This window comes from Meleagris gallopavo, chromosome 14 (genome assembly GCF_000146605.3).
Source record: "Meleagris gallopavo isolate NT-WF06-2002-E0010 breed Aviagen turkey brand Nicholas breeding stock chromosome 14, Turkey_5.1, whole genome shotgun sequence".
NCBI lineage: Eukaryota > Metazoa > Chordata > Aves > Galliformes > Phasianidae > Meleagris > Meleagris gallopavo.
In genome coordinates this window covers 10,544,350-10,571,483 of record NC_015024.2, presented here as the reverse complement: position 1 = coordinate 10,571,483, position 27,134 = coordinate 10,544,350, and the positions used below count along the sequence as shown (strand labels likewise).

Genomic DNA, 27,134 nt, shown 5'->3' with positions numbered 1-27,134 from the left:
GTATAGCAAAATATCTGATTTTTTTTTTTTTTCTTCAGAAATATCTAAAAATACTTGCACATGGGAAGGACCATCTTCCAGGGGAAAACACAACAGAATCATCACTGAGTCTAAAGGAGAATTCCATTCTCCTCTAAATGATTTGCTTTTGGTATGCCTTCCTCATGTTCAGTAGGTGGATGCAATTCCCCATCTATGTACTAAGCCTGTGTTATTGCAATTCCAGCATGATATATGGTTTATTTGGAGTCTAACAAGATCATGAATCAGGAAGTAGCACTGTACTTTATATTATGTATTTATTTATTGTGTTAGAATGAAATTTACCTGGGTCTAGAGAACAAAATTAGGCTGTTATAGCCCTTGGTTTCAAATAAGTTATTTTCCTCTCAATGCCTATGCCCTGTGGATAGAAATCTATTTCATCTGTGCTGAATAAGAATTCTTCCATTCTCTCACAGCTAAGGTAGCCTCCAGATATAATTTCTATACCTTATCTCATACATCCAATTTTGTATCTATTACCTGAATGCTTGAAAATATCTAACATAATACCAACAATCACAGAGTGGAAATGTCTGCAGTTTGTGGGAAATATTTTTTGTTCCTATTCAATCCTTTGGTAATGAAAAAAATCCCTGCTCATTAGTTTGGTGTCTTTGGTGACATGGTCATACTTCTGCCCTTCACCTACCCATTGGCTTCTAGAAGCTGAGAGGTCATTGGAAAGAAGGACAGTTTATGGGACTCCAATTTGGAAAATCACAGTTGTTTTCTGAAGTGTGACACACAATGAGCAATGAAAAAAGACCTTAACTGGAAGATGTATTAATTCATGTAAAAAATAGGGGAAGTGAAGTGGAAAATTACATTACAGAATATAAGAGACCTTGATGTATTTAATAATACAACAGTAATTATCTTTAATAATACTAAAAATATCACAAAAATATTATGAGTGTTCTGTTAAGTGCTCAGACTCTTTCTGATTGCTGTATTTGATAACTGCAAGAATTTAAGTCTCAAAGTCTTTCTTTGTGAGATTAGGTAGCATTTATACACAAAATGCAGGAGAGAAGTCAAACAAATGACAAACTTATTTCATAGAGAGGAGTTATAAAATCATCAAGCAAGTAAAAGTTTATTCAGTTAACTGGCAAACACCCAGCAAGGATTTCACAACACTGTCAGCAGGGTGCTGAAATACTAAAACTAAAAAATAATAATACTAAAACTAAAAAATAAGCAAACAAACAAAAAAAAGCCCAACAGCCAGCTACCAAGTGCTCAATTCCAGAGAAGTGCTCTTATTTAAGAAATACTTTCTTGAGTACTTTTTAGATAAGTTGCTATTTATCAGCACATAAGTATGTTCTTCCTGGAAGCAAGGTCCATGCAAGTTTCTCAACACATCCTAAAATTCACCGTTTTCTGATTTCTTCTTGCTCAAGCACCAGGAACATAGGAAGAGTGGAAGCAACATATACAGCCATGAGGAGTACTAAAAATAAATAATATTCGTATATCATTTAGTGACTTGAACTAAGATAGTGAGCATCAGAGTGGGGTGAATTAACCAGCTGTGACTTCTGTCACTACTTCACTTGGACAGAGAAATTTCTTAAGATGGATGGGTGTTCACACAAAGCAGGAGCATAAAGAGGTTCGTGAAGTGCTCAGACAGCAGAAATTTGGAAAACCTGTAATAAAATGCAATCAAGGTATAAATGTGAAGAAAATGAAAGAACGCCACTGACATCCAGTAAAACCCTGGTGTAATTGTGTTGATCATGAAGCCTCCTTTGAAACAGAATGTTTCTGAACTTCTGCTCCATGACGAATCTTTTCTTAGGAATAATCTGGAAATCTAGGAAATACTTCACCTTACCTTCCAGCACACGCAGGAGTACAGCAACAATGCAAGCGTAAACACCACTGGTGCCAAATACTTCATTTGTCAACGTGCAATGATGCATTTTGTATTAGGAATACATTATAACCAAGATTAATTATAGTTATTACTGAAAGAGAACAGGGCTGTCTCCAGCAATTCTTTAACAACAACAAAAACTATTTGTTTAAAAAGCAAAATGTAGCTCACAAGCTTTGTTTGCATTGGGAAGCTCCTGCAAACAGCTGACCCACCAGTGTTCATACAAACCAAATGGTACCACAGCTGCTTTTGATCTGCTGGATATTAGAGGGTATCTCCACCCTGGGAAACAACACCAGGTTTTTGAAGAAGGAGCTACCTATTGATAAAGATTTTATGAGAATTCTAACTTTTCAGCAAAACAAGCAATCACTGAGTATACATCACTGAGTATACCCCAGATTCTCTTAGGAGTAGGGAAACATCTCAGCACCATTATGTCAAGGAAACTATCATCCAGTAAGAATTCAAGCTAAGTCAGCATGAATTACACTACGAGGTAGCTTAGACCAACTATACCAACTGGCTCTGACCTACGCATCCAGGCCTGCTCTCTTACTTAGAAAGAGACAATCCCTGTAAAAGCAAAAACTCATGGCTATCATACTCAAAAAACATGCTAAGAGCAGGACTCAGCCCAGTAAAACAGAAAAGCATAAGTAACATGTACCACTTGAGTCTTGTTGAATCCTACCATGACAAAACCTTTTTCATTAGAAGTAAACTTCACCAACTGAGTAATGAGGCAGACTCTCCTTCCAACAACAGGATGAGACTTTTCTGAGTCAAATATAGTTTATAAGGTCAAAGTCATTAAGTGTGGCTGAGCTAACCAATCACACCAAGTGAACATAGACTCATCACCACTAAGTGATGTAAAAAAAACCACAAAAAACCACATCAAGAAAACGAAAAGCTTAAAATTTGGAACAGTACAGAGATTGAACAACTTTACTTTCTACACAAACAATTTGTCATAAGAAACAAAAACACTAAATGTGACAAGGAAATTCTTTTGCTGAAAATTACACGTCCAAGTTATACGATTGCATTGCTTGTGCTCCCTGTTCCTCTTCCTCCTCCTGGGTTTCTATCTAGGAAACACTTTTCAAAACGTGCTGGTTCAGATACCTCTTTCAGAGATTCAGTGTTCAAAGGTTTATTACTATAATGCTTCAACTATAAAATTTCTAAGGAAATTATACTATCATGTTTTCCTGCTGAGTCTCATCTAGGAATTTTAAATCGTCTAGTGTGGGAGAAGGCTCTGATCACAAACTTTATTTTGCTTTTCTATTAAAAGCAAAAGAGAAAAATTAAGGTGAAAAACTCCTAAGTCAGGGAAAGGAAGACAGGAAACAGCAAGACCAGAAAGGTTGAAAACCAGTACCACATTGCTGAGTCTGGAAAATATGAATGTTTGCTCAAGGCAAAGTACATCACCAACTTTGTTTTGGTACAAGAAGATGATAAATAGTACACTAAGGTTGCACAGATTTATTATTAGTAGGGTTTTTTTTTTCCCCTACCTTTCTTAATCATTTTTGAACTTGAATAACACTAAGAGCTCAATGTTGAGCTTACAGTCACGCAAATCCTCCTTACTCTTGCATGAAGTTACAGTGACTTCCAGAAGATTATTTTTCTGCGCACCAACATCACCCTTGAACATTACCATCTAGATCTGGCCTTCAAGCTTGTCACATTATATGTAATATTTATATAATAGCTACTATCTAAAAATCAGCAGTTTTGATATGATTGAGGTATTTCATTACCTCACAGGAAGTACACATAATGAATCAGCAGTAGCACATGCAAGAGATGCTCTATCACTCAGGATTGCTATTCTCTATGGCATGCTATCAAAGATAACATCCAGCTTCTGGAACAAGGAAAACAAAACACTAACTAATACAGAACATTAAAGCCAAATAGAATTTTCCCTGTTCATCCCGCCTCCAGAGAATTGCAACCAACATTATAGAAAAGGCTAAATGAAATCTTGCTGAGTCCTGCATGCAACCTATTTCCAAATAGAGTGATGTGAGATTTGCCTGAAGTTCAAGCTAAGCCCTCTTCATTGTTTTGAGAAAGAATAATAAATATTAATGATAAGATGTGCAAGGGAATGAACCTCTGAGATTCTAGCCTAAATATCTGCATGGAGTTTCATACATTTATGGTAAGCATCATCACTGATGGACTCCAGAGGAGAAAAATATTGTACTACCTACAAAGCACACGGTTTACAAACTGCTTCTTTCTATCTGTAAACAAAGAAGTGCAACAGAGCATTCATCTTGTAAAACTTGTAAAATTCAAAGTTTAAAGCCAAGGAAAACAACTAAGGTAAGAGCTGATCAGCAAAATCAAATGTTCCTTTACTTAGCAAACAAGACTCTTACAAGTCAGCACTGGGTATTAGATATGGATTTGGTTGAACAAAGATCAATTGATGAGTATGGGCTTGAATCATGTCAACATTACAGGCAACACGTGTTGGTAAGGAATTTGGGCACTAGCCATATTTTTGTACTCTGTTCCCTAAGAATGCAGCAGGTCCACGCAATTTCAGTTAACTTAAGGCCCAGTGTGACCCACAGTAGCTTCTCATGAAGAACACAGTAGAAATTCAAGTGCACTCTGCCCAAAAACCTGCTGGAAGCCATGGTTTCTTGGCACATTCCTACCTTAAAGCAGGGAGCCAGCAGGGGTGACAGTGGAGGTGCATTGAAGAGTTATTCAGCTCCAGGCAGAATCAGAATAGGTCTCTTCTAACGTAGACTCTGAATGCAAAATTGCAGAAGATACGACTGGTAAATATCAAATGGTTAGACATAACAAACATACACTGAAGAATATTCAGAAACAGAACAATAATTTCATTACATTATTGACAGCATTCTGATACATAAGACTCCGCTTCTTCTCCCAGCATTCAGTCCTGGGACACACGGCTGGATGCTCCAGGTCCAACCCTTTTCCAACTGGTCAGACACCAGAAGGAACACACAGCTCTGGTAATGGGGACCTGTAGGTCTAGGTGTCTGACCACACAGAGCAGCTAGAGGAAGTTTTCAGCTGCTGAAACACTTACTACCCTCATAAGTACTCCCTGTCCTCTTCAGACCACAGCCGAAGAGGATGAGGGTAGAACACAACTAGCCTGGTCACAGACTGCTTGTTGGGGTCTATCATGTTAAGACTCTATATTTTGGAGCTGAAGTGAGATAATGTTGGAGCAAATTTTGGGGCATGTTCAGTCTGGGGAAAAGGAGGCTGAGGGGAGACCTTATTACTCTTTTCCAATATCTGAAAGGTGCTTACAGTAAGAGTGGGGTTGGTCTCTTCTCGCTGGCGACAGGAGAGGGGAAATGGCCTCAAGTTGTGCGAGGGTAAGTTTAGGTTGGATATCAGGAAACACTTCTTTACAGAAACGGTTGTTAAGCACTGGAATAGGCTGCCCAGGGAGGTTGTTGAGTCACCATCCCTGGATGTGTTTAAGAGCCGTTTGGATGTGGTGCTCAGGAACATGATTTAGCGGAGGGTTGTTAGTAGGGTAGTATGGTTAGGTCATGGTTGGACTCAATGATCTTTGAGGTTTTTTCCAACCTGAGTGATTCTATGATTAAAAGGGAAAGAAAATGAATAATTAAGAGGAAAAAAAAAAAAATCTGGTAAAAGACGCAGAACAGCTAAGGAAAAGAAGTGACAACAAACAAGCTCTGCAGTCAAGGAAAGGGTAAAATCTTGGCCCTACCAAAGTCAGCAGGATGTTTGCCAGAAAGCTGTAGACAGCTTGTTTTATCCAGGATTTTTAATTAGCGATTAAATGATTCAATGGCAAGTTGGCTGTTTTAAGAAGGAAAGAATCATAGCTCCAGCATGCCTCACCCCACCCACCCCTTGGGAGGTACAGATCAGGTTTTTATTTATAGGAGACTTGACAGGTATTTCATTGAACCTTAGTTGAAATCTGCCATTTCCCAGGCCCCGCCTCCTTCCCCAGTTTGGGGATGAAGATAGGAAACACCTGCTAATGACACCAGAGACATAACAAACAGCAAAAGCCATGCGTCAGCAGAAAGCACGTTGAAAGCCTGGCTTCTCTAATACAGACTGAGTTCATCTAATGGTGGTTAGCATATATGGAAAAAATAGGATGGTGCATTCTTTTTACTGGCACAAATCTGAACGTCTGTGAATGTTCTGGAGTGACAAATAAATAAGGCATTTCCCTGCTGAAGAGGCAAGTCTCTTTGTTACAAGCCCCGCAACCCAAACGATCTATTCATACCACACACATCCTTATTTTGCATTATTTTTCTGCTTTTCTCAGTCTCCTTCTGCTTTTCCCACTCCAAAGTACATGGGTTTCTATGGAAACAAAACACGTCATCGGAATGGCCAGAACTTGGTGACATCCCTAAGTACAGAGCAAAAATGCAATTTGAATGAGTGTTTTGCAATTTACAACATGAGCTCAGAAAGGCAGTGGGTGATTATCCTGTGCACGTGTGTGTACATGTGTTCGCGTGGGCGCCTGCCTGTGCACGCACGCACTGCCTTGTTCTGCACCATCCACACACATGCAACGCCACCGGCTTCGCGGGGCAGCATGCAGCAGAAGGCTTTGCAGAATCTGTCCCATCTTATTCTGTTTTAATATAGCTGAAAATTGCTTTGACAGCTGAATAGGTTCTTTGTTTATAACTCGTTCCTCGCTGACTCTGCCGCATTATGTAGCTTTGCAAAGAGATTACTTTGTCAAGAACTGAACATATATGGTCTGAGCATGAACAGTTCAGCACGATGAACTGCATTCATTTTATACGACTTGCAGCACTGCAGTCTCGCCTTTAATGCGTTTGCTTTTCTCTGCAGGTTTTGCTTTCTGATCTTGTGTTTCTTTTAAATTTTTTGGGGTCTTTGGGATCAGTCTCTTTACCCTTTCCTGCACAGACAGAGAATTTTCATTATGTCAATTTTTATGGAATGCTGTATTGTACAAAGATTTTGGCTGTGCATAACAAGCATTATTGTTATTGAGTTAGCTAATTATCCACCTGCAAATGTCCTGCTGCCACCCAAAATTGCTATGGTTTTGTTACTATTTGAATTACTATTTCAATACATCTTTGCCCAGAGAGGTGCTGGGTGTCCCATCCCTGGAAACACCCAGGTCAGGCTGGATGGGCTCTGAGCACCTGATGGAGCTGTAGGGATCCCTCCCTGTTCATTGGGTGGTGCCCAGATGGCCATTAAGGGTCTCTTCCAACTCAAACGATTCTATGGTTCTGTGAAAATGGATGCCACAGCTTTTTATTGCACTGCTTCATCCCTAGCCTAAAAGCAGCTCTAAATAGACAGATCTCCTGGTTTGCATGGAGACTGCATGGATTCCTGCAGTACAGCTGTGTGTGAGTGAGTTGTTTGTCTGTACAAAGCCTTATTGATAACACTAAAGCAAAACCAGACTGCATGGCGTTACTGGCAGTATCAGGGCCTTGCACCATGCACTGGGCTGCTACCTCCAGTGGTGCTTGAGCTGATTGCATTGCTCATCTCTTATCACTGTTGCTGTTTCTATGTCTAACCATGGCTTGTCCAGAAGTTACATTATTTCAGATTTACTCTGTGCCCCGTCTGGCACAAACTCAGGGTATTTTTCTCTGGTTTCTTCCACTCTTCTTCCTCAACATTTAAAATAAATAATATTAATTCTGATGGGCAGATGATATGGTCCAGTGTAAAGATGACTAAAACCAATTGATTGTACTAATGGAAAATTCCTATTGACTTTGTAGTAAGCATTACTGATCTCCTGTGGGCTGGAGACGGAGATCTTTACATAGAGTCATCACTGGGAAGGATTTCTAGTGCAGGAAACAGAGCTGAGCCCTGAAGCACATTGCATTTCAACAGTTTCTGCTCAGCCCATCAGCTGGCAGATCTCCAGTTCACAATGTGCCCCATGTTTTGCACTGAGCAGTGTTTCACCACTTTTCAAAATACCAGCCCTATGAAAACAGAGGGGAAGTTTGTCAGACAGACAAATCCCTCCTTATCTTTCAGTCATAACCATCATCCACTTCAGATGATTTAAAGGAATTTGCACATATTTACCTTTAAAAAGCAGTCAAGAGAAATAGACTTCTTTGCAAGTTGCTGTTTGAAAACAGAAGCTGAGAAAGATTCTTCCCAACCTTATTTGCTCCCACTCGTACTCTTAATGTGCATATATTTCACAAATGTTGGCACACCGTTTGCTAATTTGTTGAATATATAGATGTTGTAATTCACCATCTGAGTGGAAGTTCTTTGTACCAGAAAATAGTGGCTTCACTAATGAATTCCTTATCTTCTGCCCTTTCAGTGAATGATGGACTGCTGCCTGTAGCCTATAGGAAAGATGCCAGTGACCATGCAACATTCAGGTAATCACAGAAAGATGAAAGGCCACACAGGCGGTTTAGGAACAAAATTGTTCTTGTTCAGGGAATTTTCAGATTTAGCAAGAAGTCATGAGATCTGCAAAGAGTCAGTAAATTTCCACAGCTGGGTTCTGTTCTTCACCCCCCCTTGTGGCAAACTCTGCTTAACCACCAAACATGTCTCAATCGGCCTGAAACCTGCAGGATCCCTTGGAAAATCCCAGACAGCAGCTGGATGGCGTTAGCCTAGGTACCAAGAAAGGCAGTGGTGATTCGCACCAACACCATTTCTGTGCTTTGGTGGGAGAGGGTTGAGGTCAACAGGACAAGACACACAAAAGGGATTGTGCAAAAAAGAGAACGAGAGAAAAGGATAGTCATGGTTTGCAAGGGAGATGTAAATAGTTTCCGGGATTGGAGGGCCTAGATGTACAGAAAATGAGAAGTAGAGGGGGGAAGGAAGGTGTGTCATCAACCGGCTGCATGATCTTTTTGGAGTAAATAAAATAGCTTTGTGTGTGCCAAGTGTCCCTCACTTTCCTTTCAGAGAGAGCCCAATGCTGTTAAGATCCCAGGTGCTTGATTTCCATGTTCACATACCTTGACGTGCATGAATTGAACTATCTCTTTGTAAGGCAATAGCTAATAGTGAGCTAAATACATCTCACAAAGAGGGCCACTGAGTGTCAGACTACAGTTATATAAGAAAATTCATTTTTCTTTTAGAAAAGGCCAATTTTCTAAAAACCACCTTACATTTTTGGCCCTCAAAATGGGTCAGTGCATAACTCAGGCGTGCAGCTCAGATCAGGTGCTGCAGTTTGGACAAACACCAACATTTCAAATAGGGTATCAGTCAAGAAGGGGCAAATAAAATTCAGAGGAACACGCTAGAAGGCAAGTCACAACACAGCAGAATCAGGTCAATCCAGCTATCAGTGAAATGATGAATTTACTCCATTGGCTTTATGACCTTGTTGTGTTTTTTTCTCTAAGACTGCACATGTAAATACGCTAGGACAATGCTACTTCTGACTTTCCACTGGCTCACCAAGGTTCAGCTGACTGACTTACATCAAGTTCCTCATAAACATAAGAAGAGACCTTATGCTTCTTGACAAAGCAGGCTTGGGGGGTGCAGAATCACAGGTCCAGTTCCCGGGGCCACATGCCAATGAACATGGGAATCCTAACCAGGATTAGCAAATGGATCAAAGCGTTTAAGACTGCATTTGCAGAGCTGAATAACTAAAGGAAGCTCAGCCATCCATAGGGCATTTCAAGTTCTCCCTCAGCAGGGCAAAAAGGCAGCAATAGGGAAGGGATCTCTGTGGCCTGACAGCCGCTGCCCTAGCTTGAATGCTGTGAAGCTCTTTCAGTTCTGCAGATAGTAGTTCTGTAAACAGGAATTACCTTTGGACCCTTAAAAAAACCTCACGTACTCTATCATTCTGGAATGGTGCTAATCTCTACTGTGGAGGTCAAAGCAAGCTTTCTATTATAGGCTCTTTGGTGCACACCTACTTCCCAGCCACTCACTCGTAGGGAACAAAATCCAGCCGGTCAGGATGCCCTGTGTCTAACAGGATGCCAGAGCAGGAGCTTGAGGCAATGAGGGTGAGGCACTTTGAAGCCATGAGACCTCCAGGCTGGAGACCGAGCCCTGTGTGAGGCAGTGCTGGCTCAGTGCCACAGCAGAAGAGGCAGTTTTCTGTTTGCTCCTTGCAAAGGACAATGGCCTATTCAGGGACAATACCAGCTGGAGAGGCCCCTGCCTCACATCCTACACAACATCCAGCACAGCCTTACTATGTTGCTCCACATGAGCAAGTGCTCTCATGGCCTCCTTCTGCTATGTGTTCACCTTTACAGAGTCCATCCTGATAGCACGTAGGACACATAGGATCCAGGTAAGATTGGGCCTCGTGGTTACACTCTCAAAGTCCCAACCTCGCAGTCACGTGGACTGGAGCGATGCCCTAAGGCACAATCACTGATAGCCGGGGTGTGGTAAAGCTGGGGGTTAGCTGAGGACCCTCAGCTTCTCTTTCTTTACACATTTTCTGTGTATTTTCCTAGGGGTCTGGAGCGTACACTGCCTGTGCTGATAAACTTATCAGCAGCAGAGTGAAACATCCGTTTCATTTGCACTGTTTACAGACAGCATATTTCTCTAGTCGGTGAGGTGGGATTGAGTGAACACACTGAGTCTGTTTTCCACCTGTCCTCGTCAGCACTCCTCTTAGCACCAAGCTGCACATCAGGAGATGAGGGACGGATGCTGCCCTGGGGCCTTTCCCTGCCCTGATGCCGAAGACGTCTACCCCTGCATGCACCCTCCCCAGCCCCAACCCCTGGCGATGAGGAAAGGCCGTGGCACAGTATGTGGACTCCGATTACATCTCCAAACAGGAGGAGCACACAATCGGTGGGAGCCGCCTGCTTTCTAGCCCCTTTGTGCTCAGGGGCAGAAATACAAATAAGTCTCCATGTCTTTTTCCTGCTTATGTGAACAGAGATCCGTTTTTCAATAGCAGGCCCCAAACAGATAACTATTCACTTTGCCTGGTATTTATTTTGGGGGGGAAGGCCTTTCATTAGCTCTCAAGACACTACTCTGCAGCACTTGGGAGTGCAGGTAGAACCATGAAACAGGGATGCTTCCACACCTCCTGCAGTGCCACACCATCCACATGCAGCCTGGGCACACTCAGCCACGGGGCCGTGCTTTTGCACAACTCAGAGCCAGTTTGCAGAGCTCAGAGATTTGGCTGAAGCATCATGCCATGATCATAGGATGGGTGATGGCATCCCAGTGAATTCTCAACTTGTTTGCTTTTGTCTTCATTGTCTGGTCTCATCTCTTGGGTTGTCTCACAGAGAATGGGACCATAAATTTTATGAGCAAGTTTTCCCTCTTAAATGAATTACATAACACAACCATTATGTTTGTGTTGTATCAGAAAGACCACAGAGAGAGAAGTGGTAGGAATGGCAACAATCCTCCCAACAAGCTGCAGCACAGCCCTGGCACTGCTGGCAGCACTGCGCCCAGCCTTCACCCCTCTGCATGTAACATCACGCACCGCACGAAACAGCAACGCAGAGCCCGGCCAAGGCAGAACATGGAGCAGGGAGCAATTGCCTTTCCTCTGCCTAAACTCACCAAGAGGGCTATTTCTAAAATTACTCATCCCAAAAAGCGCTCGGTGACCAATCCAGCTGTGTGTGTGCCATACAAGTGAGTGGGGGTCCTGCAGACAACTCACAGGATGAGGGCTCAGACATGAACTTTATTATTTTACTGTACTTGGGGAATTTTTGGGTTATTTCCTAAGTGTTTTCTAGGTGACTTCCTTGTTGCTAGGTCAAAACATGGCCTTGCCTAAACCTCAATTTGCCCACGTATATTTAAAAGGAATGCAACGGGTCAATTTCTTCCCTGCTTTGACTTGATCAAGAATCCACACAACATCTCTCCCCTTTGTTATAGCCAGGAAGGACTTTGCAACCCCCAAATGCACAGCATCTGAGAAGTACCTCATGCTGTTATAGGAAGTTCAACAGGAGCACGTATGAAACGTGGACAGGAACCAGACTAGATTAAAAAAAGGATGTGCTGAGGGTTGGGTGTTGGGGTTCTCTGCCCTTAACAGCAAAAGATGTATCGTCTACTATTGTCTGGTTTTTTTTTTTTGTTTGTTTGTTTTTTATCAGCCTGCCAGTTTAGGACTAGGAATACCTTTACATTTCACAATCCTCTGAAATCTCCAGAAGTGTTATAGGAACAGAGATTGCAATTCCCACTAAGCAGCATCCCAGAGCTGGCTGTTCCCCTACCCCTACCTGACATACTGTAGTACATCCCTACCTTGTTGGTTGCCACTCCACAACTATTTGTGCCTCTGCACCCAACATCCTGTTGCACGATGTCATTATATGGAATACTGATAAAACCAGGACAGGGTCCTACAGCATGTTTATGTGGGATCTGATAAAGGGAAAGCTGCTGCGAACAGACAGTGCGAACAGACATAGAGGCTTTGTGGAGTCCTGAATCTGAATCAACACACATGGCTATCAGGTTTCACTTGGTAAAAGGGATTGTCTGCAGCACCACATATACGAAGGATGAAGTTTCTTTGAAAGGGGACTCTTGTGAGCCGTTGCATTACGTCACATTCAGACTGAGCCATCAGCAGCTCATCGGTTGACCTCTGGCTCTGATTCTCAATACCTAGAAGCATATGGCATGAAGAAATCTCTCGGAGAAGGCACAGGGAAAGAAAGATCTGCACTAATTAAGCTATGCAAAATGCTTTGAAGAAGGCTGCTCCACTTCAAGGATATCCTGATATTTCCAAGCCATTACAAGTAACAGCGGCAGAAAATTTTCATGAAATCATTTTGTGGTGTGTTTAACTGAGACATAAAGGAAAGGAAATCAGTAGAATTCAAAATCAATTTCTCCCCTACAGCTAAAGCATGTCAACTTGGATGACTTAGAAAATATTCCTAGCCACTAATGTGTCTTTTTTTGATTGCACGGGAGGTAAATCACCCACATACGCATGGTGGAAAACCACATTGACCTGGTACATTTATGATGAATTTCTTGCTCACAGTGCAGATGTAAATGAAATAACTCTATTGCTTAGCACTTAAACATCATTTCTATAATTTATTTCCATCATTTGAACTTAAGAACACAGAGGAATTTTCTGAATGTTACATATGAAAAGTATTTATTTCTTAGAGTGAACCTGTAAAAATGCAACCCTTTTAATAGTTATCAATGATGAGCTCAGAGCAAGGCCGAAGGCCTTGCATGATTAGGAATTCCAGGTTTAGTTCATATTCATCACGTCAGCAATAGCTTCATCCTCTGTCAAACTGCAACAGCCTTCCGTACTTCTCCACGGTGATGAAGATAAAAGGAACTGGTTGTGATCAGGATGGAAGACTCATGATGAATAAAAGTCCTTCCCACTCAGATTAGTGGTTTTTTTCAGTGTCAGGAAGAAAACAGTAACAGAAAGGACAGGATACACAGCCTCTACCGCTGCTTTATACCTCCATGTATTTAACTCATACACCAGGACAACAGTTTGCTGCTACTGCTAGCTGAAAGAACTGTTACTTCAGTGGAAGTGACTGGTGAGCCTGAGAAGTATCTGAATAAGAACAGCTTACACTTACAGAATGTTCTGTCTCTGTCCTCCTAACCAGAGCACTGTCCTGCAGAGTAGGTAGTCAATGAATGAGAGAGTTGACTGGGAAAAGCAGCAACATCTCTGATGTTGTCAAGGAAGAAAACTATCCAGCTCTTCCATTGCAACATTTCCACCGGACCAAAAACAAAACAAGCATCCAGCTTGCTTATGCTTGAGAGTGGCTTTTACAGTAATTACCTGGGCCTCCTATTCTTCCTCCAGCTCCAGACTGTGCCTTCACTTCTCTCCTGCACAGCTTGGCTGGGCAGATCTTGGCGCCTGCTCTGTGTTTTCCAGTGCTCTCATATGCCAGCCTAAGCTGCCTTATTGGGTAATAAGCTATTTGCAGGTTTAATACGATAAGGAACAAGAGAGCATTTATTTCTGTTGTTTTATTTACATAAAGAATAATAACTGGCTCTCTCTGTCTCAGCCTTGTGCTATTAATAAAGTCCATGTGAGGAATATAGAAATGTACGTCACACGAGGAACCTGTCAACATAACTAGTCTCTGGTCAGAATACTTTCCATGCTGTGTGTCTCCATATAGCCCATCTTTTGGGGACATGTGACCCAGAAATGTGTCATCAGGACACATGCAGTCACTAGGCTGATGAAAGGAATTCAGGAGAAAGAGAAGCAATAATGCTGCTTCTTTCAGCCTCTGTTCAGATTGTTGCTGTTGCTCTCTGGAAGTCAGAGACATGAAAAGATTTTGTAGTCCCCATATTGGCTCTGCTTTTACCTTTCATACTGCAGGCTTTTATGCAATGCCATATTTTTTTCCAGAGACTTAAGAAGAATGAACTAAAAATCCACAGATGTCAGTCTCTAAAAGCAAATAACCACTCCCATGCAATAGCTGAAAGGCAAATTTGTATCTAAAGACATGCAACTAGCATCATTGACATTTTTCATTGCCCAATCAAAATGTTAAAAATAAAAATAAACAGAGCACGCATAGAGAAAAATACACTGGATTTTAACATTCTTTCACAATTCATAACCAAACTGTGGTCAGCAACATGGAGTGAGTTTGGTTATAAGTCATGACTTTAATCAGACAGCCTCATTGGTGTCTGGCGGAAACCTTCCAAATTAAATGGATGTCCAAATTAGAGACATTCAAACTAAAGATGAAACATCACAAACAAGCCAAACTCTCAGGAAGATAAGCAGTACAACATTGTTCCCTTGGGCATCTTCGTTAGTGATTAACCCAGTCTGTTTTAAATGCCTAAAACAATGACACCAGTAGACAAGCTATTCTCTGGGCACGAACTGCCCTCCTAATCTCTGCTCACCAGGTCTCTGCACAGCCACATCCTTCTGCCACCCCACTTCTTCCTCCCAGCCTACAGCTGTGACTCACTCTATTTAATAAGCGTGGCCATCAGGATATTCACCTACCAACCAGAGCAACCCTTGGTCTCACTGCCATGACACATTTTGTTTATAACTTTCCCTCCTTGTGCCAAATCTAAACTCACGCTGTCAGTGCTTTGGGGCAAAGCTCCCATCACGCGTGGCACGAAGCCCCTCTTACACACCTTATGTAAGCGTAAGCTCATTAACTGCACAAAGAGATGGAGCAAAGAAAGGACCACAGTCCTCAGGCCTGATTAGGAGCCTTGTGAAATCCTGGGTAGAACTTACGCTGGCATCAACTGTGCTGAATCAGGCAGGAAGGCTACTGCTGAGTGCCTCTGGAAGGGTTTGCCTCCTCTTTGGGGTAAGGGATTTCAGCCTGCAGATTCAAATCCTAAAGCTGACACACAGTTGATAGAAGAACTATGAAAGTCCTCCAGCATTAGAAACCATCATGAAAGACTCGGTGTTACAGACTCACGATGTATTGATCACTATAGCACATTTTATTTTCCTTTCTAGAAAGAATAAAGGAGCCAATATAAAATGTGAGATTTGGTCACAGCAGAGGAATGTCTCTACTGACAGGAAAATAAGTCTTTTCCACTGCCAGTGTAGTGATCTTCAAAAGATGATTGGGAGCTGCACTCCTATGCACTGCAAAGAGTTTTGTAACATCTCCACTTCCTGGTCAGTGTTACCCTTGTATTTTATATTATAAAATATATCTACATGTTAGATTATATAGCATAATTTACATTAAGACCACCTCCAAATCCAGTGAATAATTAGAATATATGTGGAAGAATGTCAACGTGGCAGCACTTTTGATTCTGGCTGGTTGACAGTGACAAAATGACAATGACAAAAATGCCCATATATGGGCTTCAATGAAGAAAACAGCAAAATAATATCACGAACATGGCCAGTGCTTGATTATCTTACACCTGCCAGCATTTTCCTGGTGCTCTAAGGAAATGCACTTCCCACATTATAAAGGTGAACACCCTGAATAGTCACAGGGTCACTGACATATTTTCTATTATCCGTGCCTAATCTTCCTCCTCCTTTACCCTGCCCTTCTTCATTACCTGGGTAACTGTCTGCTGACTTCTGAAGGAGTGGTTTTGGTAGTCATCACAGGGGTGTGTTTTGAAAGGAGGAGCTCAACCATGTAAATGGTTTAATTATAGGAACAGAAAGGCCTCATCACACATTGATATAAGGTCTTCCTTATAGTTCAGATGTTACTTTGCATCCTGCAGTCAATGCTGATGCTTTTACACAGATCAGGCTCCCTCCTCCACAGAGGTCATCAGCCCAAGGTTTGTCTGGAGGAAATCTTTGAATATGGATTTTGGTTAAGATTCATCATGCAAAAATATACCAAAGTAGCTGTCTATAGAAAAACAGAGTATGGGCAGCATTGAACTCCAATTCTCTTAGCAAATGTTCTACTGTAAAGGCATCCTAGTTATATTTATGCTGATAAGCAACAGAGAGGTTTCTATGGTACTAAGGATACTTTTGGGGCTCTACCATAGCAGGAACTTTTTCCTGTTTGGGGTGAAGCTTGCAGCCTCTGGCTAAAGAAATTGACTGGTTGCTGTGTAGAATACAAGAATTTGGCACCCATAGGATGGATCTACCCACTCACAACACATAGATTTATCCTTATTCCATCTACTGTCTTCCAAAAATCCCACAGTTGCTTCTATTGCAATTCGGCTCAGTTTCCTTCTCTGAAGGGAAAATAGATGGCACTTCTGGAACATATCTGAGGTAATGATTCTGTTCCAAATTTCTGAATTCTCCTTTAACTGCCATTGCCCAGGGAGTCAGCTAAGTTACCCTCAGGTACACAGATACTTTTCCCATGCTGCATTTATGAGTGTCCACATAGAAAGAGAGCACACGCATTTGAGAAATAAGGAGGGGAAAGAAAGATCTGACTCAGAGCTGCCTTGGAAGAGTCAGATGAGGCACCAGGAGTACCCTCAATCTAGGGAGTTAACTTGTTTTATTGGAGGTGAACAACTCAACCAATGCAAGCAAAGTTAATGACAACAACAAAAAATATATGTTTGCATTATATATCCAGTGGCACTGTCACCTCTTCTGAACCATACCATTCTCTACAGGAGATGGAAGAAGCAGGGCTTGTAGTCATTTAGGAAAAGTTGGTAAAAAATGCACATCTGCGAGTTTAGCTAACAGTAGATTTTTCCTTTCTTGAATTCTACTTTTCTTACTCAGATGAAGTTAAATCACTGAATCATTAAGGTTGGAAAAGACCACTAAGATCATATAGGCCAACCATCAACTCATCACCACCATGCTCACTAAGTCACATCCCTCAAGGTTCTTCCCCCACGTACACGGTTATTTGCCAGGGAGTTACTTACTCAGCTATTGACAGTCAAGTATACAAAGGGCTGTGCTTTTCTTTCTACTGGATACTGTCCTTCTGAGCTTCCAAAGAAAACTCCTCCCCGTATCAGCCACTGCACATTCAGTTTGGGACTGTGACTTCTCTGAACTACCTAGTAATGTAATTTCTTGGAACAAAGGGGGAAGAACCTAATGCCATACGCCTGGGAACATGGCTACACAGAGATAATGCATGTCAGCTTCAGACTTGTAACAGCAAGTGTTTTTTTTATTGCTTTCATGATCTAACTGCCCATATATGGGGTGTAACTGGAAATCACGTGACTTCCTGAAGTTCAGCTTCCAATTCTTGTAAACATATGTAAGAATTTCACTTTCTGATTTCTGGAAACCAAAGTGAGGTGCTTCTCAGTAAACTTTTTGCCCAACAGAAATTGATGTTCATGCAAATGATCCTCCTAATTTATGCTAAACATTAAAAACTGCACTACTCAGCCACAGCCTACCTTTGTAAAGCTTGGATGTGCTGGCATGAAGGTATGAAATTTAATGCATTTTATCATTTTTGATGACATCATCAACAACAAAAAATACTTAGATCCAATAATAACTGCCTCAGTTGCAGTTTCTCTGAGAATTTCAGCATGCTCAGAGCATGGGGGAACCAACTCAGTCTTTATAGAGAGAATGCAATATAGATCCTGTTAATTGTGCTGAGAGTGGTATTTACAATTCATTTATTATATGAGAGTTACAGGGCTCTGGTACATTGTTAGTAAAGTGCTATTAATATTGTAGCTGCCTGTGCTACAGACACTCTGCAGGATCTTGAAAAATCATGTTCAGATTGGATGGAAATGCTTTAAACACATTTTTGTGTGTTTTTTCTTCTTTGAACATACTCCGCCTCATACTGGATGAAACAATGCCAGCAACTCCAGCAGGACCAAGAAGAAAGCCTGAGCTGCAGCTGGAATTCAGAAATAGGTATTATGCAGCATCAAGAAATACTGTGCATTATTAAAGAACTCTTTGAAGGAATGCAGGACCGGAAGGCACTCTCCTGCCATTTTTCAAATCCCTATTATTAAAGGCCAAAATACCTCTCAGAAACAGCTAGCAAGACTTAGTTGTCACTATTATATAGGAAGAAGAGAGATGTTAAGATGATGCAAACTAACCGAAGCTTGAATACTTGTTGAAACCTAGCTGACTTGCTTCACTTCTATGATAAATTTGAATATGTCCCATGTTATTTCAGTGCCATTCGTTTCCAGGTGTATGTGTGCATCTGGCTGTCTCTAAGATATACATTAGGAAACTTAATGGAAGGCACTTGATGGTATCAGTCAGATAAAATACCTGATGTTCCCTCTGCATCCTAAAATACTGTAAAAATTCAGAACATGGTTTTGGGCTGCGATGACTCAGAAATTTGCATCAGCTCATCATCTTGGAAGGGCCCAAGTTGTTTGATTCATTAACATATTTGTACAGCTGTGTATCACATTCCATACACAAATTCATACACAATGCCATTAAAAGTCACAACTTCTTAGAAAACACGCCATTACTACTGAAATATAAAAACTATCTTTTGTCTACAGATAGAAAACTTATACTCCAAAGTTGCTTCATTAAGTGAATTCATCTGTTTCTACAGCTATACTCCCCAATAGCCTGTAGCAAGAAAATACTTTTTTTTTTCCTCCTCCTCCCTCCCTTGTATTCTGGTATTTTTATCATGCCGAGCTTTCAAGTGGGAGCATTAAATTTCACATAAAGGACTTTTTCTGAAGACTTAAAGATTTTGGATAGGCTGAAAACATATTTTGTCCAGGAAATGTTCCCTTCAGTACACAGGAGCTCCATTGGGGTACAAATGAGCCCTTATGTTATGTTTCAACAACTGGCATGTGAACCTGCAAACAATTTAAGTGTGGTATCACAGAAATGAGCTCTATAAGCAGCAGTAATAGGAAGAATGAAGAATATTTAGAATAATGAAAGAACCAAAAATTCCTGTCTGCTCTCTAGAAAACTTCCCTTGCATAAAGCATGCCATGTATCTTGAGATGGTTATGGATAGCATCATGAAAACAATCTGACTACCAGAAATACATTGGAACTTAAATGCACATACAGAGATGAACTGGGCCAGCTATAGAACTGGATTACTAATGTACTAAAGCCAGCAACCACTGGAGTCAAGGCGTAAGCTGAACATGAATGTCCTGTAACATGAACCTGGACCCTTTCTTTACTTTGTATGGTCACTAGTCACATGTTAAAACTATGACAGTTTTGAGCATTGTGATGATATCTGTACTTTTTTTTCCCCATAAGTTATTCTGAAAACTGGAAAAGGTATTTGAGGAAATAGTTGGGAAACCAAAGTCATATGCTTTGATGTAAAGAAAAAAAACACCCTAGAATGATAGATTCTGAGCACAGCATCAAACAAAAGGTATCATAAACCTCATATTTGTGCCTTTGACACGAAATACAGAAACACCTGATTTAGAATTCAGCAAATTTCAATGGATTCCAAATAGCCTCAAGGGCAGCTCTGAAACTAAAGGTAATTATGAAAATAAAACCTCACAGTTCTCAAACGAAAGGCTCAGTTTAAACTCTGAAGAGAAACTTGTAGGGACTGGTCCAGACTGGATCACCAGAACAGGAGATAAGGACTGGTTCTGCACCAATCTAGTCTTGTCTGAAGCATGCCTGTAACTTTATATGTGAATGATTGCTATGGCTTCACTAAAACTATTCCCGCACTTGAGAGATAAGCACACAGAAATCTTAAACAAGTCTTACCGACAAATTCAGACCGGAACATCCTGCAAAATCAGGTTCTTTCAAGAGCAAAGTGTCCATGGCTCTTGACACGGAGGCCTGAAGTTTAGGCATCACTTGTGTGACCAATTTGTTGCTGTTCAAAGCTGTACAGGATTCAAAACAGGTTCAGTCTTGGTATATGTTCATTTAATCACAAAGAGACTCACAAAGTTTTCTTCTCGCTAAAAACAAGCAGCAGAAGAGAGTTGCCTTGCTCAAGAATCCACCTCAGTAGTGTGGTTAAGGCTCAGGACTGCCTGCCTTCCCTTGCTCTCAGGGTCTTCAGCACAACACCTCCTCCGGGCTTCCTCTAGCACCTATGGTTGTGGGTCAGCACTAGTTCCTGCAGCAGTAACTGGAGCAGCAGGGCAACTTGTCCCCGCCTTGCCCTGCGGCCTCGTCCCTGCAGCACTGCCTGGCTTTGCGCGGGAGCAGGCCTGGCCAGCTCCATCTTAGAGCCTGAAATACAGCACCCAGGCAACCCCTGCAAAGATCTCCTGGTTCATTAATATCCCTCCACATAACACTACTAAATAAATACCACACAATGTTATTGACTTTACCTCTGCATTGTTTCTAGCACATAGCCTCAGCTAGGTATTGCACCACACAGACCTGATGTTTGTTTTATGACGATGACCTGTGCTGGCTTACTAACCTCCAGGCCTAGTTCCCGTCCCTGACTTGAACTTGCCTGATTGCTATACTCCCTCCTAATTGCCCCAAATCTATTGCTTTCATCCTCCGTGCCCTTGGGTAGCAAGTAGGGTGCTGTAGACAAAATTGTTCAAAATACCCATTTCACGGTGCCAACACCCCTCTTATCCTTAAACTAATTTGGTATTATAAAAGCCCACATGACTTGCAGGTGCTCTGTTTATTTTCTGCAGTGCCCAGGGGAGAGTTCAGCAGGTTCCCACAAACCTTAGCTGCAAGGAGAGTCGGACTGCTGAGACTTCACACAGGACGTGTGACAGCAGTCTGATGTGATCATTTGAGTTTGAAGGGACTTTTAAAGCCATCTGGTCCAACTCCAGTGCAACGAACAAGGATACCTACAGCTCCAACAGGTGCTCAGAGCTCATCCAGCCTGATCTTGAGTGCCTCACCACCCTTGATGTAAAAAGCTTTTTCCTTATAGTCAATCTGAATCTCCCCTCTTTTAGTATGAAACCATTTCCCGTTGTCCTATTACAACAGGCCCTCTTGAAGAGTCTGTCTCCTTCTTTCTTATAGCTCTCCTTTAGATACTGAAAGGTTCTATGGAGTCTTTCTGAGAAATCTGCACTTTCAGCCCTTGCCTGGGCTGAAAATCTTTGCCACAAACAAATACTTACCACTTTACTGGCAAAAAGAATCACCAATATTCAACGTTTAGAGACTTTTACCAAATATTGCTTAAACTTTTTTTTTTTAATAATGATGAGACAAAATTGAGAGTGTAAGCCATGCTAATTTTTTTGTCTGCTTATATTTTCCAATTTTTTCATTATAAACTAATCTGCAGAAGTTCCCAGTAACAGTGGTTTTCTCTTGATGTAAGTAAATTCAGAGCCTGGCGTTGCTAGCTTTCAAAGCACAAGAAGTAAAGACAGCCATTTGGAGACTCACAGATCTTGCCTTATTTCTGTGTATGCATCAGTTGTACATACCTTACTCTGGCCACACATTAATTCCACCAAAAATTATGCTAGTTTTCACGTGATGGTATGCAGCTCAGCACCAAGGGCTTTGTCTTTCAAAGTTGTTGTGAGACTAATGTAACCTTCCAAGTTAGACTACAAAGCTGTCTTACAACCTTAACAAGCCTCCATCTCTTCCACTCAATCTTATTTTTCCTTTGCAGATCCTGTTTCCCACAGACATGCCTCTCCTCCCCTTCTCTTTGTTCCACATCCTTCCCTCAAGAGCCTGCCTTTCTCTCATCTCCCTGATCTCAGGCTCATTTCCAGAGATCTGCTTTTAGAAATACATCAGCATGTTACAAACAGGCTAGCCTTGCCAGCTTTAAAACTCCCTCCAGTTATTGCTTGCAAGGCAGGAGAATGGAAAAGAGATGTTCTAGGGGAACCCCCTTGGCATGACCATTCATTTGTCTAGATCAGCAGTTTCCAAGATTTTCAGCCTGAAACCTCCTTTCCGGGCTCATGACCTCTCTTCCTTCAGCACTCCTCAGGGGCACGACCCTAACTTTGAGAACTTCTTATCTGGATCAGTCAAAACTGACTCCTCGAGAATAGTTTTCCAATCGGTGCCATGTTTGTTTATGCTGCTGAGTGGCATGATTACACTGAAGTTCAGGTTCAAACTTGTCTCTTTGCTTGTTTTTAAGTCTAGAAAGAATTTCTGGGTGTCACTCACCCAGCAGAGAGCGAACTCTGCAACTTTTGACTGTTCTGGTTAGAGACAATTATAGCCCTGCTGACCTGGTGTGGCATTAACGCACTTGTCTGCAAAGTTCAGCTGTGCCTAGATAAAGCAAGGATTTGCTTCTCCACAAACTCTGGGAAGATCACTGTCTTCTGTACTTGCATGCTGTGATCATTCAGATATAACAGTCATTATACCCAAATCTTTCCTTATACAGTAACATCGTTTCATTTACTACACTGAGCATCCTGACTGCCTCACACATGCGTGTCATTAGATGAACTCTAGTGGCCTCTTTTCTTCACATCACTTCGCCTTTCTCTTTATAGTCATAGAGAATTTGTGGTTAGTGAAGAATTTAATATTGTGATTTTCAGCTCTGCTTGTCATCTACACTTGCTGGTAAAAGGGTGAGAAAAAACAAAAGCAAAGTAGGCAAGGATCTTTAAAATACTACCACAAATACAAAACTTTCTGAATGTCTGCAGTTTGGTTGTGCTACAGCTCGTCCTGCTCTCCAATTCCTTGGAGTTAAAATTATTGGAAATTGCTTCACCTAGTTGTTTCTCACGTTTTCACATCATATCCATGCTCAGACTATTTGTCTCTCTGTACGGCTGCTTCTGCTCCCTCAGTGCTGCATTCAAGGCCAGTCCTTTTAGCTTTATTATTCGCAGAATCTCTCCCTCTTGGTAATCTTAGTCTAAGCCTAAAGCAGTTACCTGACTTTCTGTTTGACCCCTGTGCATTTGAATGTTATTGTTTTTCAATTTAAGCAGCCAAGACATATCTGCCTAGACACACCAGGATGGAATTTGGGGAATGTGAAGTGGAAGCTAAGCAGTGCCGGCAGCACCTGGAAGCAGCCAGCCTTCATACCTGCCTTGGGAAGACACAGAAGAGAAATCTGAAACTCAGAGGAGTTTCTGAAAGGACCTACCACCATCCATGCAGTAGAGGGATTAAATTACTGAAGACCAGAAGACAGTGAGAGAAAAACATTTGGGGTCTGTGGCTTACTGCCATTCAGACATGTGCAAGTACATGAGGCAGTTGGGTACAACCCCTCTCTGCAAATATTCAGTCTCCATATGAGGTTTAAGCATCTGACTTCAGTTGCTGCCAATAAAATATATTAGGCTGAAAATGTTTCAGCATGAAAGGCAACCACTGAAGACAACATCAGGGCTTCTCTTTCCCTCAAATATGAGGGCGAAGACCCACAGCCTAATAGTGAAAGTCAGCAAATGAAGAAAACCAAGTCATTCTTTGTTAGAATGAAACTTGTTGAGAGCCAGAGCATAACAACAGCATGGAGAAGTTCCTGTTGGAGCTTGCAGTGATTTGCATGAGATGATCATCCCTCTTCTAGCATGCAGCACTTTCAGAAGGGTTGCTGATTCCTGCTGAATTGGGGCTGGTTTTCTCTTTCTTTCCTGTTCTGTTGACACACTGCTTACAAGAATTCACCAGGGTCAGGTTTGCCTTCTTCTGTGCCGTTCAAAAATGGAAAGCCAGTAGAAATGTTAAAGGGGTGAGGCTCAAGAAGCAGGTGTGATTTCTGCTACAGAGCTGCTGTATAGTTTGGGAATTTGCTGCCAGGCTCATTCAGTTTCATCCGGGGGTTTCAGTAGAACAGGTGACTTCAACTTTCTGGGGTGTTTTGTCTAGTTGAGGTTAACTATTATTTTAATTAAATAAATTCATATTTGGTTCAATATTTTTTCCCAGAGAGGATGGAGTATCCTGAATCTGCAGGTATTAATCCTACCTCACAGTCAGAAAACATCTACCTTTGTGAACACTGTTCTATGGAAAGGAAGAACTGTACTTTTAATAAGTCTCCCCTAGCTTAGAACAGAGGTTCTTCTCTTGAAGATGTCAAGACAATTTGGCTAACACTTGGGCTCTTCTTATGGATCCAAAGAAACCAATCAGCACATGGAATTGTTAGAAAGTGGTAGATTCCATGTCAAATACATTCAAGATTTTCTGTTCACAGAAAAGCCAAATAAACCTTACACGTAATAATAGCAACAGCAAAGCAAGAGAGAAAATCTAAAGCAAGTTCTACAGACTCCTCTGCTTGCCCTCCCAGAGGAACGAGAGCTGAGCTGGCACTTCTTGGTAAAGTTCCCACTGCCAAGCACTGTGCATGGAGTGACACTGAGGGACACATTCTGTTCAGCTGAACACAAGAAAGATAACCATCTGTGCTCATTTTACTCATTTCAGTTCTGAATCTGTGCCCATTAACCATATAATGGTTGGGCGAAAAACAGCTGGTGAGAGAATCTGGCAAAGTATCAAAGGGAATTCACTGAAAAGCTGTAATTCCAAATAAAAATGGCTAACAAAGTTCAAGGGGCCTCCTCTATATGACCTTGTAACCACTAAATAAAGAAGGATCTAGACAAAATAGGATCCTGTTAGTGAAAATCCCTGTAGTCATTGAAAGGCAGGGATGAACTCCTTGAAATGATAAGAAGGATGGAAAAGGAATAATTCACGTCAGTTTGTTATTTCTTGATGTTCAGTGGCACATTACTGCCTAAGCCAGCCCAGCTGGAAACAGAGGCACATGGAAAACAAGTGCCATCTGACATCTACATGAGAGTAAGTCTTACTCCATCAATTCTCAAAATAAGCTTAACTGTATTTTGTAATGGTAACTGATCAAACCTAAGACACCATGTCCTCAGTTTCAAAGATTGAAATGTTTTATCCACATCTAGGAGATGATGCAAACTCCCATGCTGAACTGAGAAAACTTTCATTTAATGTGCTGAAAGGCACGATTGCCAAACCAGGGAACCTGAAACTAGAAGTGCACAGGAAGATGATTCAGCAGGGCAGCCCAGGGATGCTGGGGTCAAGCAGCCAGGAAAAATAGACCATAGGCCATGGGTATTTGAAGCTGCATCTGAATGTGTTTACTTTCAGTGAAGCATTACCCATATTGGTTGCAAGCAAAAGAGGAACCCTTGAGGAAGGCTGCGATACTGCCTTATGACTCAGTACTCACTCACAAGGAAGGCACTTCTCTAAACTGAGGGTTATCACCAGATAGTCTTTCAGACCTTCAGTGGATGCTTTTTTACATAGCTTGCTATCCAGTGACTTGTAGTCACATGCTCATGCCATTGATCATTCAGTATTTCACAACTTCTCTGGGAAAAGGCTCAGACTTAGCCAGATAAATAGAGATGTGCCTGTCACTGAGCTTCCCTTCTCTGCCTGGCACAAGCTGAAGATAGGGGGAGATGTTTCCATAGGCAGCACCAGAGCTGCTGCTAAGGATGAAAGGTGCTCACCTGTGAGCTTGAACTTGAAGGCTACTGCTAACGAGCAGAATGGCCAGAGTAAATAGTCCATGCATTAAAACAAGTAAACAAGTAGAGACATTCACAAGGTTAGGGTGCAGAAGTGGAAGGGACTGCTTGTATTACTGTTGGACTATTGCTTTGAGAAATACAAGGAGAAAAAGAAAGAGGACAGAACAGTTTTAGAGAGACAAAGAGCACAAAGCAACTTTTGGACCCTTTCAGGTCGTTCTGTCTGGCATGAATCAGAGTATCTTGCAGCAGCTCTGAAATGTGCTCTGATCCCCACAGCCAACGATGGGCCCAACCACAGAGTGTTTCAGCCTGGCCCATTGGCAGCGTTCCCCAAAGGAGCCTACAGAACGAGTTGTTTGTGCCTCTCCTGCCCCCTTTCTACAGACTCGGAGAGCTGTCAGGACATCGGATTAACCACAAGTAGGGATCGAGTCCTCCCCAAGAGTGACTAAGAGGTTTGTTAGATAAACTGCCTGGTAAAGGTGGCTGGGAGGGCTGACGTCTTCCCTTTAAAGGGAGTGTGAGTCTTACAGATCATCATGAAGCATAGAATCATTATGGTTGGAAAAGATACCTGAGGTCATCTGGTCCAACCAACCGTTCACCTACCACCAATATTGCCCTCATTTCAGGTACATCCAAGACCATCACAGACCTCAAGCAAATACTGCAAAAGCCACAATCAAGTCACTGATGTGAATGAGCTACTTTGCCAAATCCTGCAGCCCCTTGTCTTAACTATAACTCTTGCAATCAACACAGGCACCCAGAATTAGGTCTCAAAACTGCACTGAAAGTAAAGGGCACAAACAAAAGGTGCAAACAGCCCTTATCCTCACTGTTAAAATGTGAGGCTGCAAGGGAGGGCAGTCAGTTCTAATGCATGACCAGGAGCTGTAAAATTCCTTGCAGAAACAAGAGACCTATTATGTTTATCACCAATTTGCTAAGTAAGGTTAATACTCTGGCATTGACCCTGCCTCGCATGCCCTTAGTAGCACTACCAAGCTTTGTCCCACTAAGATTTTACAGTAGAAGAGATAACACACAGTCGATAACCCATTATAAACAGGTACTTTTATTCTCCCCCCTTCATCTTCATGCCTTTGCAGCAGGGAAGATAATGCTTTCACCAGATGACCTATTTCCAGCACCTGTAACCAGCTTATGGCCTAGGAAACAGAGACCCATCAGCCACTGTGGTCAGATGAATAGCCTGTGTGAATATCAACATCATCAT

The 27,134-nt window shown here is 41.8% G+C and overlaps 1 long non-coding RNA gene across 1 annotated transcript; it reads right to left on the bottom strand.

The window, feature by feature from the left end:
- Positions 1-966: 966 nt before the first annotated feature.
- LOC116217173 lies at positions 967-23,523 on the bottom strand. The gene is made up of 3 exons (XR_004161312.1): positions 20,166-23,523; positions 4,627-4,722; positions 967-1,700 (listed from the first exon to the last, which is right to left on the bottom strand). It is a non-coding gene; the product is annotated as an uncharacterized LOC116217173 (long non-coding RNA).
- Between the last annotated feature and the right edge of the window lie 3,611 nt (positions 23,524-27,134).